Source organism: Rhineura floridana, chromosome 3 (assembly GCF_030035675.1).
Source record: "Rhineura floridana isolate rRhiFlo1 chromosome 3, rRhiFlo1.hap2, whole genome shotgun sequence".
Lineage (NCBI taxonomy): Eukaryota > Metazoa > Chordata > Lepidosauria > Squamata > Rhineuridae > Rhineura > Rhineura floridana.
Genome location: NC_084482.1, coordinates 182862357 through 182879689, shown reverse-complemented (window position 1 = coordinate 182879689; position 17333 = coordinate 182862357). Strand labels below are relative to the sequence as shown.

Sequence of the window (17333 nt, the reverse complement as noted above, 5' to 3'; positions counted from 1 at the left end):
TTGTTAGCCCTGTAGACCCACTGTATCCATGTTTACCGTATCTTTTAAACATGTCAGAAATCTTGTTTATATACAATTTGAGATATTTGGGCAGCATTGCAGAGGGGGGGAAAAGAAGGGGAATGGAGGGACAGTAGGTGACAGATGTTGGGTACCATCTAGAGAAAGTATACCCAAGTTCCACTGAAATCGTTATCTGTTGCATTAATACATTTGCACACATAACTCATTTATAATTCCATGTGTCTTGAAAGTGTGGGTGCAACAGATAATGTAACCGTAACATAACAAGGTATAATATGGCCAGAGAAAATACAAGGAAAGGAGACTCCTAGGAGATGCAGAATGAAAGATTCTGGTTAATGGCAGAAGATTGTTCCTGATGTTCTTTGGATATGTTCTAGCCCTATAATTCTATGAGTACAGAGGCTGCCCTGGGCTTTGCATGCACAGACTAGTATAAATAGAGATTAAATGGAACACTTTGCACACGGTAGAGCGCTTGAGAGGTTTCCCCACTGCTTGACTCTAAGTGCAAAACAATGCACCACTTCTAGTTTAATATTTACAAAATAAGTGCTTAAATTAAATATAATTCTTGAAAAATGATACATGAAGGAGCTCATCTCCCAGCACCGTCCTGCCTAGGCTTTATTTATATTTAACAATATCTGTACACTGCTTACTTGAAACCTCTAATTGGTTTACTTAAAATCTAAGTGGTTTACCTAAAAGTTTAAGGTCTGCCAATGAGGCCTTTCTTCTTGTTCCATCTCTGAACGAGGGCAGGGTGTTCTTGGTGGTGGCACCCTGGCAGTGGAATGTTCCTCTCCTGAGGTGTGGCTGAAGACCTACATTTTTCTCTAAGTTTTTGATGGAGAAAGGAGTTGGCCTATGCCAGGGAAAGAAGCTGAGATACTAAGCCAACAGGATTTATTATAGGGAGCAGATTACGTGAATGCAAAAAGTTCTTGTTTTAATGTTTTATTAATTGATTTGTATTGTATATATTTGCATATTTATGTGTGCATTTGTTTTCTTTTTTATTGAAATGTGACCTGCCAAAAGATTCCTTGCGGTGAAGGGTGGGATAAAAATATAATAAATAAATAAATACTAGAACCAGTGAAGAGCATGGAAATATGGGCATTGGGTGATATATATATTATCTTATGCAATAAAGTTTGGAATGATTTCATAAAAAAACCTATGGGCAAAAATCTCTTCCCTAACGTGTGTCAGCTGCTGAGAACATGAACAGCCTGTGCACTGGGGCCCTGGGTTGGAGTGGAGCTACTGGATCTATACAAGTGATGCACAGATAACTCCTCCACTGGAAGTAATGGCAGGTCTCAGTGAGGCATGCTTGACCAGGACCTGATGGGGAGTGGAAGGGAAAGAGAGAGAGAGAAACTCTATTATGCCCCTATAATGTCATTCAGGATTGTACAGTAACTCCTCTGCCTCCCCTGAGCCCTTTGAAACATGGTTGGGGAGTAAAAGGGCAGACTATGCTCTGTCTCCACAGTTGGAGGCAGCATGGTTCTAAATAACAGTTGCTGGAAACCATAGGAGGTGAGAGTGCTCTTGTACTCAGGTCCTGCTTGTGGGCTTCCCATAAGCATCTGGTTGGCTACTGTGGGAACAGAATGCTGGACTTGATGGGCCATTGGCCTGATCCAGCAGGTTATTCTTATGTTCCTATGATTATTTGCTCATCTCATTCCAGCCTGTGAGGCACTTGGAAATGGCAGCTACTGAATGGCTTCCAGTGTCAATCAGATGTCTTCTTTCCCATGGATTCCCTGTGTGTGCCAGAAGACTCAAAATAAGAGAGGAGTTAACACAAATAATCGTTGCTGGTTACCAAACCCAGACTCAGTTTGTGGATTCCTGCCCAAAATGTCAGGCAGTGTTTCATGATGCCTACCTTGGGAAGCTTAAAAGGAATATGAGTTTGTATAGCAGCACTAAACTACTGATCCTTGTGAAAACTGTTGGCTTGTTGATGTATTATTTGTTTATTTCTGTTTGTGAATCACTTCCTATGAAACACCTCGAAGCGATTTCACAATAAAAACATTAACAGTAACAACAATTAAAACCGTTTCATATATAAAAACAATTTCAAATCCAAAACAGCTGTAGACTGGGATAAGAATCTTCATATAAATGGCATGATGGTAAAAGCAGGTCTTGAGTAGGTGCTGAAAAGTCAACAGAGATGGCACCTTTCTAATAAGTAACACAGAGGTGGGGAATCTCCAGCCCCTAGACCTAATTAGGCCCACCAAGGGTTCCAATTTGGACCACAAGGCTGTTTCCCCCAAACTATTGCCAGCAGCTCCACACTTGACGTCATAATGTGATGTCAAGAAAAATGCAGGTGGAGACACAGCTGCCAATGCACAATCAGGAGCCTTAAAGCATGTTTCTGATTGTGCATTAGCAAGGGAGGCTTGCTGTCACTGCTAATTAGCTGGTTTGCGGTGAGAGCAGGCCAACTGGGATTGGCTGCGATACCAAGTTCCCCATGGGGAACTCTGTAATGCAGCTGATCTAAGCAGAAACCAGGGCCTACAATGCCTATTGGCTGAAAGGAACTGGTGTGACATATTCTAAAAGGCAGACACTAGGGACCACTTAGGCTGCTGCATTTTGTACCAGCTGGAGTTTCTGAATGCTCTTCAAGGTAGCTCCATAAAGACTACACTGCAGTAGTCCAAGCTGGATATGACCAAGGCATAAGCAATGTTTTGCCATATTCATTTCACTTTATCCCAAGTAGCATGTGGTATCCTATAAATCTTTTAGTTTTTGCAAATCTTTTCTCAGAGGAAGTATGCTTTATTGGTGCAATTGAGTTTAACAATTCATAGAAGGCTTTTGCTCTTTAGCTCTGGGAGAGAACACTGGGAACTTTTAATTATGGCTGTGATGGATTTTCAATACTCTTCACAGCTCATTTAATTTTGTTTCTTGAACTTTCAGCTGTGCTACCATTTTTTTAAACAAATGGAGCATTTGATCTTGTGAAGGCAGGTAGTTCTCTCACGTAACAAAACTCACCTACAGCTTAATAAATCCTGAGAAATAGCCCTAATATTGTCATTTTGTGTGAAGAGACACCATAAATAACAGCAAGTTTAAAATATAAGACATAGTCAAACCATTCTGTATGTTGCCTTCTGCCTTCTCTATCTCCTCCATTGTTGCAGAAAGGAAAACAGGGACACTCCTACACGTGAGTTGATGGAGCTAGGGGCAGTGTCTGGCACTCCAGAGGCAAGCCAGTGGATAATGATGAAGGCTGAGCAGGGATAAACAATGGCAGCTGGTAATATTTTGACCTGGTAGGGCTGCATTTTTTAATCTTGGTGTTTTCATCACAAGAGCAGCATTTATGTAGGAAATGTTGCGCTGTGCGTAGTTGTGTTGCTTAATTTTGTTTAAAAGCAGCACCACAGCAGCAGAGAGTAACAGCAGATGTTGAAATGCGAGTGTGCCAGCGTGTGCATGCGTTTGCCTAAGAAAGCAGGCTTTTACCCTGCATCAGCATCATTGAGACTTGAGACTTAGTAAAATAAGAAAAGCTACTTTATTTATAGAAATACGTAGTAGATAGAAAAGGCATACCTAGTTCTAACTAACTAGCTAAGTTGGAGGCATAACGCCCAAGTGCGGGAGTTAGCTCCATGCTCGGAGAGAGAGAGACAAAGGGAGTCTCCTCTCTCCTGGACAGCCGGCGAACAAAGGAATGGAAAGGGCGGAAGGAGGAGGGGCAAGTAAGCTTCCCTAAAGGCTTCACAGTCTAGTGACAGAAGGAAGTCAGTCAGAGCATCACAGGTAAAAGGTAAACAAAGCCTGGAGGACCCCTATCTTCCCTCTGGAGCTTAAACAAAAGAACAAAACAGGAATTGCTCTTGCCCCACTTCCAACAGGAAAATGTCTACACTTATGTACAGTGCCACTGTCTCCTCTAAAAATATATCATTTCTATGGAGGAAATTCCATGTAAGAGGGCCAAGTATGATTTTCAGACATGGTGACTAAATGGTGAAATGGTGAACAAATGGTGAAAAACAGTTGCCACACACCCTCAGATCTCTAAGTGGGACCACCACAATCCAGACTTCAGTGCACAAGTTTGAAGCTAAATGTATACGTGAAAAATTTCAAAGTTAAATGTCTATGTGAAAGCAGGTGGTTCCAGATGGTAAAAACAAGTAATGCACTACAGGGAACTCAGTTCCCTTGGACCAAACTTGGTAAACTAAAGATGTCCTTGATAGTATGCTTCTGTTAACAGCATTTTTATTTTCTGCTTCAGATTTTGCTGGTCTCCATGTTGATTAGGTTGCAATCCTATGCAACATTTATTTGAGAGAAAGTCTCTGTGAACTCAGTTGGCCTTCCGAAAAAAACAGGCTTGCGATCATGCTGCATGGGTCAAGACCTTCCTCTGTGAAGCATAATACACTTTTAATTTTTTTGATACTTCTGTTGTTAACCTTTCCAGTATGATGCACGGGGTGCACTCAGTCTCTCTGAGGCACACAAGAGGACTGCTAGATATGAACAACAGTGGTACATGTTGTTCCTGAGCCTTGAGATCATATCTTAAAAACTTCTGACTATTACTTGTGTCTGATATTTTAAAACAAAAGAAGACAGTTTCAGATGCTTTGCCCTTATGAAAAACAGAACATATTTTAAAAGCTATCAGAAGGTCTCATAATTAGGGAAGGAATACTTTTACCTAAGTAAAGATGCAGAACCTGTGCCCTTCCACATGTTACTGAACTCCAGTTCCCATCAGCCCCAGCCAAACATAGCTAACAGGGGATAATGGAAGGTGTAGTTCAACAGCATTTGGAGGGCCACAGGTTCCCCACTCCTGAGATAAAGTGAGTATTTACAAACCCTGCTGAGTGATGTTTAAAGGGTTCTGTTCAATTACATTCAGTTTTGAATGGTTGCCTTTTCTATAAATCCCCAAAGTCTAGATGTGTGCAATAAAGGGAACTGAATGCATGCACTGTGCATTCAAGGTGCCTGCATTTAAAGGAAAGATGGTTGCATGCAGGTACATGCAGGTAAACCAAGACCCAGATGGTGAAACTAATTTTAGGGCTACTAGAAAATACACTATTGCTCTAAGCAGTTTGTTTCCTTGACAATATCTCACTATGTGCTTCTTAACCCATAGAATATCATTGTTTCCTAGATTTGCAGCCAAACTGGGGATGTTGTTGTTGTTATGTGCCTTCAAGTTGACTATGACTTATGGTGACCCATGAATCAGTGACCTCCAATAGCATCTGTCGTGAACCACCCTGTTCAAATCTTGTAAGTTCAGGTCTGTGGCTTCCTTTATGGAATCAATCCATCTCTTGTTTGGCCTTCCTCTTTTTCTACTCCCTTCTGTTTTTCCCAGCATTATTATCTTTTCTAGTGAATCATGTCTTCTCATGATGTGTCCAAAGTATGATAACCTCAGTTTCATCATTTTAGCTTCTAGTGATAGTTCTGGTTTAATTTGTTCTAACACCCAATTATTTGTTTTTTTCGCAGTCCATGGTATGCGCAAAGTTCTCCTCCAACACCACATTTCAAATGAGTGGTTTTTTCTCTTATCCGCTTTTTTCACTGTCCAACTTTCACATCCATACATAGAGATCGGGAATACCATGGTGTGAACTGATCCTGACTTTAGTGTTGAGTGATACATCTTTGCATTTGAGAACCTTTTCTAGTTCTCTCACAGCTGCCCTCCCCAGTCCTAGCTTTATTCTGATTTCTTGACTATTGTCTCCATTTTGGTTAATGACTGTGCCAAGGTACTGAATCCTTCAATGTCCTCATTGTCAACTTTAAAATTACATAAATCTTCTGTTGTCATTACTTTAGTCTTTTTGACATTCAGCTGCAGTCCTGCTTTTGTGCTTTCCTCTTTAACTTCTCCCTTCAATGTTCACACCTCCTTCATCTTGGTCCAGTCCCGCTTTCCATATGGTAAATAAACAGGGTGATAAAATACATCGCTGTCTCACTCCCTTTCCGATGGGGAACCAATCGGTTTCTCCATACTCTGTCTCTTGTGTATTCTCTTGTGCAGAGTATAGGTTGTGCATCAGGACAATCAGATGCTGTGGCACTCCCATTTCTTTTAAAGCATTCCATAGTTTTTCATGATCTACACAGTCAAAGGCTTTGCTGTAATCTATGAAGCACAGGGTGATTTTCTTCCGAAATTCCTTGCTCCGTTCCATTATCCAAAGTATGTTTGCCATATGATCTCTGGTGCCTCTTCCCTTTCTAAATCCAGCTTGGACATCTGGCATTTCTCGGTCCATATATGGTAAGAGCCTTTGTTGTAGAATTTTGAGCATTACTTTACTTGCATGGAATATTAAGGCAATAGTTCGATAATTACTGCATTCCCTGGGATCCCCTTTCTTTGGAATTGGGACGTATATTGAACGCTTCCAGTCTGTGGGCCATTGTTTAGTGCCTTCTGACCTGGGGGTCTCATCTTCCAGCACTATCTCGTGTTGCATTTTGGATACTCTGTTCATAGGGTTTTTGTGGTAAGAGATATTCATACGTGGTTTACCATTGCCTTCCTCTGAGTTTGGATGCATCTTAGTCTGGTGTCTCAGCTTCAACCATTCCGCCTTGGGTGCCCCTGCTAGGAGTCTAGCTTCTTGGTCTAGACTCCTGACGGCACTGCTCTCAGCTTCTTCAACACTCTCAAACCCCCTCACCACATTAAGGTGTGCATCCTAGAGGGGGCAGAATGAGGTAGCTATTTATAATACACAGTCTTCACCAGGTCTGTATAACAGCCCTCTTAATTAAGTGTAGATTGGTGATTTATGCAGCAATGATGGAAAACATCCAGATTTGTTTTTCACCTCCACCTTCACCAGGAATAAAATAAAACTATTGGGCTCAATTGCTGAGGCACTTTGCATTACTTTCTATAACCTTCTGTCACTTCTCTACAGTATCATCACAACTCTTATGTCATATGTAAGTTCATAAGGCCAAAAGTGAGAGAAATAACGTTTTGTAGAAGTATGTAAAACCTTCCATGTATTCTCTCAAACATTTGTGCCTTCCCATTGGTATTGTATGTCTGACACATGCTTATGCAATTTTCACAAAGACATGATACATCATTATTGTGTATCATTATTGTGCATCACATGTGCAATTGGCTCATTTATTCATTTTCTTTCCACTCAAATGAGCAGACTGGGCTTAATTGTACATTCCCCTTAAGAAGCACAGATTTGACTTTCACGTTATTCCTCATTCCCTATTCAAAAACACAGGCCCAGCTTAATTATGTATCATTCCCATTTCAAAAGGACAGGCCATTCAAAACCATAGATTTCTGGCTGCACACACTGAAGCATTTGCCAGTCTGAATCACTGTTGCACAATTGGCTTAACTGTGCAACAGCTTGTTTATTGTGACACTATGTTTTCTGACTCATCCCATCAGACTATTTGCGAACTTTGAAGCACAGGAAATGAAGGATATTCCTAGCATCCTTAATTATTTGTGCTTCATGCCTTTGTAACAGGCATAATGTAACAGGGAAGCATTCAGCACAATTATGTGATTATATCCAAACTTTAATACAGTAGTAGAAACACTAAAAATTCAGGGCTAGTAATTCAGTCTAATAACATTTCATGGGACAAGTAGATTGAGACTTAGTGTGGCTCAGTGGACATGGATCTGGTAGTTCTGGTTTTAAGAGTCCTGCTTATTTAGTAGTCCTCAGTGGGTGACGCTCATTATATGGAGACATGAGGCAGTGACTTATCCCTGTGGAATACACTCCCCCTGGAGGCGAGGATGGCTACAACAAGATTTTCCAATGCTTGCTTGAAACTTTCTTATTCTTTCAGGCTTTTGGATGAACTGGTTTGTTCTGATGTTAAGGGTTTAACCTGCTGATCTATTGCTCACATCTGTAACCAGTATTTTTTATATTAATACCACTTTTATTAATATTTTATCATTATTGTATCTTGTTTTTAGAGATCTTATTGAAACCCACACTGGGTATTTACACTGTGATAAGAGTGGTTTATAAATCTGGTAAATGAAATGAAATAACTAATAGCCCTGAGATCTAAGAGCCAGTGATACCATCTGCCCAGAGAAGAAGTCTTGGCCTCTTTGGACACTTTATGTGTTGTGATACCCAGGCCTGGTGTTAAGTAACACACTTCAATAGTAGGGAGACTGAGGGCTACTGCAGGACTGGACTGGCAATAAAAGGAGCAAGAGGAATGGGAAGAGGACTTTTTAAAAACTCTCTCTGTTGTCTTAGCACTTTCAACCAAGAGCCTCCACCGACTGTTTCAAGAGCCAAGAAGTCCAGTGTGGCCTACAAGGTTGCCCGGTGAGGCCTACAAGGTTCAAAAGAATATCTTGTACAAGGGAAAAAAGCACCAGATAAACTGTAATGACAACTGAAGAATAAAAGATATTTTAGGAGTTTTTCACTGTTGCCCATTTTAATTGTGTAAACTGTTTTGAGAACTTTACACTGAAAGGTGGTATGTGTAAATCCATAATGCGAATGAACTGTCTGGCTTTGAGCAAATAAGCAATTTTTCAACCTCAGTCTTCCTTTTGTAAAAAATGAGACATTGCAGTCCAACTCTCAGAGGTGCTATGAAGGAAAAACAAGAAAGAGCCTGTAAAGCACTCTGGACAATGAATGAGACATTTGTAGTATAAGCAGCGTCAATTTTATCCCATTCTTGAAGGAGATAACCAGCAGAGGGCAGCGTAGTCATGGAAAATTCAACAAGTTGTAAAATTCAGTCCATATCCAACCTATATTTACTGAAGCTGAAGAGAAACAATAGGAATTGAAGGTAGTTTGACAGAGGTGTTGTTATCCATGGTATACACACTCATATAGTTGTCCTATTATTATCTCTGACAAACAGAATTTGCATGTTTGTGAATCACTTCGGTGGGGAGGGGAGTATACTGTCTCCAGACTGAATGACTTCATTTAGGAAGTGATTTCTTCTAAGTAAAAAGATATCGTAGCACAGATACTGTAATTAAATCTTTTTGGATCTTCATTATCATTTATTTGTATGCTGCCTTTCCATAGCAAATCATGCTGAAGGTGACTCACTACATAATTCCAACAGTTACAAGAATAAAACATATTAATAGTTGCATTATCCAGTTGTTTTGTTTTTGTACCTAGTAATTACCAACAAAAACTGAAGGAGATGTGAGGAATCTTTTTTTTTAAAAAGCCCGTACATTTTCATCCTTAAATGCCTAGACTCTGGTTTCCAATACTATGGAATATTTATTTATTCATTCATTCATTCATTCAGATTTATACCCTGCTTTTCCACTGTTAAAAACAGAACTCAGGGCAGCTTACAAATATAATAAAAAGAATAAAATTGGAACTTTTCAAGAAAAAAATGGGAACCTGGTGTAAGGCATTTGCCTATGTTCCTATGCTGCTCTCACCCTCATTTAGGTGCCTGGGATGCACATACGTAGACATACCTCTTTACAATTATGGAAAGTGATTCTTAATAATGTGTTATCCGCTCTAAGGCTCCAGACACAATGTTACATAGGTGTTTATGGACGTGACTAAAATATTTTGTGACGTTCAAGTTCAATATGACATCATTAAGTAAATATGCTTAGGATCACACCAGTGGCATTTCCAAATATATACTTTTACACAGACTGTGGTTTTCCATAACAGTGTTTGTCCAAGCCTCCACACTTGGAGGGGGCACTACTTGCACACCCCTTCCATAAGCACATCAAGGCTGGATACACACCTTAACCAGGACACAGATATCAGAGCACTCAAAACAAAACAAAAAAAGCTTGTCTTTTGGGAGGAAATTCTTTCTTGGGAATGTCCTATTATTATTATTATTAGCATTAGCATTTAAATCCCACCTTTTCTCCAAGGAGCTCAAGGTGGAGTACACAGTTCTAGCCCTTCTCATTTAACTGCCACAACAACCCTGTGACATAGGTTAGGCAGAAGGGCAAGGACTGGCCCAGGATCACCCAGCAAGCTTCATGGCTAAGTAGCGATTCAAACCCTAAATCTCTCAGGTCTTCATCCAACACTCTAACCACTATCCTACATTGGCTCTCAACTTCAAAAACTCAGCCTCCCTGGATTTCAAAGAAAGCAAGACCTGCAGACAACAGGTGATCTGTTTACAGGTCTGAGCTGGCTGAGCCCCCCCCCCATGCTTCCAAACGCTGCCCTCACCCAAGACACAAAGAGACACTTTATTACCACCAGCAGCCTCCTGGGAAGAGTGAGGTGCTCGAATCAGGTGGAGGGGAGGGAGTAGGAGAAGAAGGGAAATCATGTCTCCAACTTGCTCAGCTGGCCAGAGAGGAAGGAACGTGGGCGGAAGCTGAAGAGTCTAAAGCAAGGGAGCAGGAAGAAGTGCAGGTTGCTGTTAATGCTGCTGCTTCGCTCTGGAGGTGACTCCCCCATCCCTGGTTGCTTGGCGCACAGAATGGGCAGCGGTTGCCAGATGCCACCTCCCCACTGTTGCATGCTGCTACTGCTGCTGCCGCCACTTCCCACCTAGCTACTCTGGAGTCAAGCCACACAATGAAGCTACAATCCCTGCCTCTTACCTGATGCAATCTTGGGGAGGGGATGATTGTATGCAGGCAAGCTAGTTCCCTCTCTGCGGCTGGGCACCTACCCGGAGATTCAGTCTGTCCCCGTCAGGCCAGAGGGCAAAGGCAAGGGTTGGGGAGCCCAGGCAGGGTCAGCCCGGAGATCCAGCAACCCTTCTAGAAGTTTGGTTTTTAAAAATCCGGGCCACCTAATGGGCTAAGGGGGCACCCGGTAGCAGGGCTATAATCTCGGTAAAACCCGGCTAACTGGACAATATGGCAACCGTAAATAAGATAATTCCAATAACTGGTCCCATACAGTAGTCTAGCTACAGCATTCTAGACCGTTTGCAGTTTTCAACCACAAAAGGCAGCACTACATAGAGCAGAGATCCAACTGAATAATCCAGGTGAAATGTAACTAAGGTATGTGTCACTATGGGTAAAACTGATGCTTTAAGCAATGTATACAGTTGGCATATCTGCCAGTTGCCAACAACTGAACATCCAGAAACAGATCCAAGAGCACACCCAAATTACCTCTGGCAAGTTTTGATGCCGTTATGCAGAGGCATTTTAACTCTTTATAGCACCTTGAACTAGAGATGTGGAAAAAAACACCTCAGAAAAATTCAATTTTTCAGAAGAAAAACACACAGAAAAATTAGGGGAGAAAGGAGAAACACTCCCCCACCTGAGTTTTTCCATTTTCCCCCTGGGCCTTCACATTTCTGACTTAGACTCGAATAACAGCAGCTTGAACTATACTCCAATTGACTGCATAAAAGTACACCTGGGTGATGAGAAAACAGCAAAGCATCTGCACATGTACATAGTAAATAAGGTGTCACAGGATAGTTATGAAGCTTAGATGAGTTGCACCAGTGATTTAAAGCTAAGCAGTGCCCAGAATCTGGTGACACATGTCTTGACTTTAACGCATTCATCAGCCTAATGTGCTTTATCTCCTAATATGCAGGGAGCATGGGAACAGGTCTTCACAGTGATAACGTCGAGGGACTCTAGGTAAAGATACATGTGACTGCTTGGGATCAAGGCTGGAAATGCAAGTGCTATCTCTACCATTCTAATCAGAGAAAATATCAGCCTTCAAAGGAAATTGTAAATTTCCAAAAATAGTTTTATCAAGTCTCCAAGCTGTGGTAAAATGAAGACTGAGATTTTAAAATTCCTAGCACAAAACAGTGTCTACAGAAAGCTGAAATATATTTTACTTTTTCCCATTTTCCCTACAGCAAGCATTTTATGGCACTCTCTTAAAGTGAGCTGTGTTCTTATCGTGGTCAGAGATAAATGGAGAGGGGGACTATATATCAAAGAGACTTTCTCTTAACTGGTCTTTTTCCTATTTAAAAGAAAACTAGGAGTTAAACGTAAACTAGTTTACATTAGTTATGTGATGTAAGTGGGAAGCTGGATCCTCTGACACTCTGAGAACCACTAATTCAAGAAGAATGATGTGGAATTGGAGGAGGTACAGAGGAATGCAATGATGTGGTGAAGGATGCAGAAGAAGGACATCAGAAGAGAGCAGGTGGCAGGAGCTGGAGTATACTCTCATTTCTAGAAAGGATCTCAGGAATCAAAACTGGGGAGAGAAGGGCAAAACCCGCACCCTAATATTGTCCACCGAAGACAAGTCACAGAACAAAGATCTTAAACGGCAAAGAGTTAGATTTACATTAAAAATATATGCAAGGAGTTCATCAGCAGAACTTGTGGAATTTACCACTTGTTCTAAGGTAGGAAGTTATCTTTCAGCTTAGTAACTGTATGACTATTGTTTCACTAAGAATTTTCTGGATCAGACAGACAGTTCATGTGTATTTCAACAGCAGCTTGCCATATACCCCCAGAAAGCTTGCAAGCAGAGCATCCTGGGAAAGAGCCATTCTTAGCTGTGTTGCAGTTAATATCACAAAGCAAGCATTTGCATAAGTTCTCTGTAGTGGTGTCCTGGTTATGGAATGGCCTCCCTTCGAAATTACAGTTGTTACTAGCCCTTTTTTCTTTTCAGCACAAGCTCATATTGCATCTATTTTACTCAGGCATTTATAGGTTGTTAGCTGTGAATTTAGTTTGGAGGATGGAGCCACTCTGTTCTTTTGAAGATTGCTGTTATTTACTGTTTTTATCCCTGTTGATATTTACACTGGTTTGGAATGTGGCATATTTATGGTTTTAAGTTCAGTATTTTATACTGCTTGTACCTTGCCTTGAGATCTTTTTGATGAGAGGTGGGTTAGAAATATTAAATACATAATATTTTTTATATGTGTTGTATGGAGGAGTATCTCCTTTTGCTTGTCTCAAATCTGATGCCGATCACTTTCACTGGAGGTCCTTAAGCTTCACTACAGAGGCAGAGGAAATAATTTCACTGTATTCACTCTCTCCAATGTATGTAATTTCATAAACCTTTAGCATGTCATCTTCCAAAGCTGCTTCTGACATATTCTACATAGTTGTTTTATGGAGACGACACTAGATGTTGATTTCCAGGAGCATTTTGGTGTTGTGACCAATCTTGTGAATGATTTAGTATGTACCAAGATCACTACACTTAAAAAAAAGGACATTTATTTATTTTAAATATTTATAACCTGCTTTTGTGTTCCCAAGCAAAGAGACATGTGTAGGATCTAAAGGACTACCAACTTACACATTAACTGAAAGGACCAACTAAAAGACCTTAAGGACTAGTTCTAAAAAACCATACTCCTTCCACATGAACGTGCCTGAACACAGATCATTTTAAAAGCCTTTCCTTCTGAGGTGAGTTTGGTAGTGACCAGAAAAACCTTTCTTGGTGGTGAAACCTCATTTCTGGAGCTCTGTCCCAAGATGGGCTCTCTTGGCATTGACTTTTCTATCTATTCAATACTGGCCATTTAATTTTGGTTGTCAGCTGCTTTTATTGCTCCTGATTTTTGTACACTGCCTTCTGCTAAATTGATGTATCTGATGATGTTACTGAAATTATTGTTTTTTAAAATTATTTTATCTGTAAGCAAATTTGAAAGTTTCACTGCAAACTGAAGGGCAGAGTGTAAATAAAATAAAATAAGATAAACATAAGTAAAATGTAAAATTGAAGCACTCACAACATTATTCAAGAAGGTGAAAAAAGGCAACATAGATAGCTTCAGCCATCATTGCTTAAAATGGCTGTGTGACACAACCTTTAGATAATGTAAAGAACATATAGTTTATGAGCCCAATTTTGCCAGGTCTTCTCTGCTCGCCTAGAATAAGGTGATGCAGCTTATGCCACTCTCAGGGGCTTCAATAATCCTTGTGCATTGGTTCCAAAGGGGAGAAACATTGCTCCCTAGGAGCCACCTGTGGGTGGTTTGCCAGGCAATTAGTGCAAGTGTTAGGCACAGTACAACACAATAAGCCAGTGGGCTTTTGTTGTATTGTCAGTGCTTAGAATCTACAGACAGGTTGCAGATTCCATTGGGGACAAGATTCAGTTGGTGAATTTTCTTTCTGGGATCAATTCTCAACAGTAGTTTGCTCCTCACCCCATTTTTCTTTCAAATAGGTAACTGGAATTTACCATAGGTCAGTGGTAGAGCATCTGCTTTGCATGCAGAAGGTCTTAGGTTCAATCCCTGGCATCTCCAGGTAGGGCTGGAAGAGAACCCTGTCTGCAGTTCTGACATTGTGCTGCTAGTCTGTGAAGACAATGCTGAGTTAGACCAATGGCCTCGCTTTGTATAAGGCAGCTTCCTATGTTCCTATTTATTTATTGTCTATCTCATCCTTTCTTCCACAGGAGCTCAATGGGGCAAACAACAAAACAATACTTAAAAAACATTTCAAACATTAAAAATATTTTAAAAATCTGAAAATAGTTGAAAAGAGTCATATATCCTCACAGCTAAATTAGTTTGCTTGGAACAATTGTCACCTCTCAAAACTGGAAAATCTGAGATGCCAACATTGAGCAAACAATCTTTTTTACATTGAGAAACTACTGGGAAGAATATTTTTCCCATACCTAACACAGAAATAAAATCTGTTTATGTTCTCTTCTTTTCTGAATACAGTTGGCCATGACTGTGCATCTGGGCTCTGTGCAACTTCTGCTGAGCAAGGCCAACAAATTAAATTGTTTGCTTCCTCATAGATTTGCTCTCAAATTAACCTCTTTCTGGCTGCTACTGAATGTCACTTTATGATCAAGCTCTACAGGACTTAAATTTTTCATGTTGATGCATCTAATGGTGAGAAATACCTAATAACAATTAACCCTATTTCTCAGTGGTATTCAAAATATGAAACTTCCTGGTTCAACAATTCCACCAGTAACCAAACTTGGTGGGAATAAAAGGACATTAGATATTTATTAATGGCAACTAAATAGCAATTTTCTCACAATTACTGGTATTAAACTGATCAGGAGAAAGGAACAGTCTTAGGTTTTTTTTGGTTGCATGCATTTTAGAGTAACAAGGCTTAGTTTCTTCTCTGAATATCTTTCTCCTGGTGGCATCTTCCCCCCTTGAGAACCATTTTTGCTGAAGAAAATGAAAACAAGAATGAAGAAACAGACTTAATGTAATGGAGGTGTAAGAAGTGTAATGGGCAAAAACCCCTCCCACAACCTTACACTGTGTATTTTAAGAGCATTTGCTTTCTACAATGCCTATCTCTGCTTACTATTAAAAGCTTCTTATTTGCTGAAGTGTTCCCAAACCATATGTTATCAACAAATGTTACTAACCAAATGCAAACAGTAATTTTCATTAGCTTTTCTTTATGAGAACAGCATTAGTCACAGAGGGAATAAACTAAATGAGAGTAAACACACGTAGCAAACCTTGGTGATGCTTATAAATTCATACTTAATAAAACTGAGAAATGTCCACTTCATTACAGTAATGACAATTTAGTAATGGGATTTAGGGGAAGCTAGATTTTAGGATGATGTCATTAGTTGCCATAGTGATGTTTGGCCTAATTCGGGCCACTAAAATATTATTTGCATTCATGCTAAGTGCACAGCTTCTGCTCACAAGGTTTTGTATTAGCATCCATAAAATATTAGCTTTAGAAAATACCTAGATAGCAAAGTCAGTAAAGTCTTTCCAGAGATGAGAAACAGAGTGTGATTGGCTGGTTTGCTACAAGGCAAATCAGCCACAAATAAATGACAATGGAATTTATTTCCCCTTTGGGTTGCTTTTTAGACTACACAGAATCAATGCAAGAAGGGATTTCAGAGATCATAGAGAATTCTCAGTATTTATCTTTGTCAGGTTGTGTGTGTGTGAGTGAGAGAGAGAGAATATCCATGAAAAAAGTGTTTGCGCACATCTTCAAGATGAAGGATATGCAAACAAGGGGTCTTTTAAAACAAAACAAAACACTGCTGTGATTGTTATTAACTTGTTCCACCAGATCTAAATATATTCCATTTTGTAGCATTTCTGCTGTAGGGATATCTAATATGCCCAATACTCAGCCTGCAGGGAGGAAAATGCAACCAACTATGTAGCTTCCGCATCTCTTGCAAAGTTCGTGTATCATGTGGTTGTTGAGTGCCATAGACACTTGCTGGGTCCACCTGTGAGTTCATCAGTGACTAGTGATAAGAGTCCAGAATGCCTGCACTATTTTGACACCTTATTTGATTTTATTTTGTTGCTTTAGAGGCACTAAGAAGGGCAAAGGCTAGCAAAGCTACTTCTGTCTGTGTGGCAAATCCCTACTGTTTTGGAACTCCTGATTTGTTTTTATTATATAAGTCAAGTTCTTTTGTGGGCCACTAGAGCAGGGCTGGTGAGGAATGCCTTTGGTGCCTCCTGTGGTCAGCTTTGCAGAGCCATCCAGAGGATTTATGGGAGCTGGTGTGATGTTGGGGGCCCTGCTGCATGTACAAGGACCCATTCATGTGTGTACACAGCTGAGGGCCACACGTGAGAATTATTGCCTGTAAGCCACAGCTCCTCCTTGCCCTGGGATCATGCAAAATGATAGATGTACTTCATTTTTTCTTACATGAGGATAACAGAATAGGAATTGGATAGTTCTCCTGAGTACCTCCTTCAAATTCCAAACCACTACTAGCAGAGCTTCTTTCTGCTTCCAGTGGCTCAATCTCACAGGTCTTCTGGTTGTGGTCTTCCGCTTCTCCATTACTCACTCAGGAAGGATTCCTCCCTTATGGCCTGTGCAGGGCCGGTTCTAAAGGGCGGCCAAGTTGGGCACTGGCCCGAGGGCCCTGGAGCTACAGGAGCTTCCGATGGGCCCTCTGCTCCCCTTCCACGATCAGGATCGCAGGATAGGAGCCGCCCGCCATGCTCACCATCCCCCCGCTTCACCTACCTTGCTCTGCTGTTCTGTGCGGCTGCACGCGTTGCACGCGCAGGGTTGCCATCAATTAAGATGGCAGCCAAGGTTTCAGTAAAGGACTGAAGCCTCTGCCACCATCTTGGTTGATGGCAGCAATGCGCGCGCTGCGTGCCATCAACCAAGATGGCGGTAGAGGCTTCAGTCCCTTACGAAAACCTCGGCCGCCATCTTGTTTGATGGCAACCCTGCGCACGCAGCGCACGCAGCTGCAAAGAACAGCAGAGCAAGGTAGGTGAAGGGGGGATGGCGGGCATGGCGGGCAGCTCAGCGGGTGGCT

The 17333-nt window shown here is 41.0% G+C and overlaps 1 protein-coding gene across 13 annotated transcripts in view; it reads right to left on the bottom strand.

The window, feature by feature from the left end:
• The window catches only part of CADPS (calcium dependent secretion activator), a 562280-nt gene that overhangs the window by 270309 nt on the left and 274638 nt on the right, over positions 1–17333 (bottom strand). The gene's annotated exons all lie outside the window — the stretch shown is intronic.